Source organism: Sinocyclocheilus anshuiensis, unplaced genomic scaffold (assembly GCF_001515605.1).
Source record: "Sinocyclocheilus anshuiensis isolate Anshui unplaced genomic scaffold, SAMN03320099.WGS_v1.1 scaffold552, whole genome shotgun sequence".
Classification (NCBI taxonomy): Eukaryota; Metazoa; Chordata; class Actinopteri; order Cypriniformes; family Cyprinidae; genus Sinocyclocheilus; species Sinocyclocheilus anshuiensis.
The window spans coordinates 1874353-1874655 of NW_015554362.1; the positions used below are offsets into that span (position 1 = coordinate 1874353).

The 303-nt window shown below is 48.2% G+C and overlaps 1 protein-coding gene across 1 annotated transcript in view; it reads left to right on the forward strand.

Annotated features, from left to right (window-relative positions):
• LOC107671401 (uncharacterized protein C2orf47, mitochondrial) overlaps positions 1–303 on the forward strand; it is a 7964-nt gene that overhangs the window by 3317 nt on the left and 4344 nt on the right. The gene's annotated exons all lie outside the window — the stretch shown is intronic.

Genomic DNA, 303 nt, shown 5'->3' on the forward strand with positions numbered 1-303 from the left:
TTTAAAATTCAAATACTTTATTTTCTATGAGTGTAGGCACACCGGCGGCGCCGTTCGGCGTCTGTCCGCGGCGCCCAGCTACGTCGTGTTGTACTAGTAAGAATTGTTCTAGACAACAGCACACTGCAGCTCTTCTTCTTGGTTTTCTCTGATGCACTAACTCTGCAGCAGCACTTCTTCTTCGTCGTCTTGTCTGATGCACTCACTCAACCAAGCGTTCTAACCACAACCTCGCCCCTCCCCACCCCCCAACCATTCGAATTTCTGTAGGCGGGAATTATTTGTAATGATATTCCAATGAGC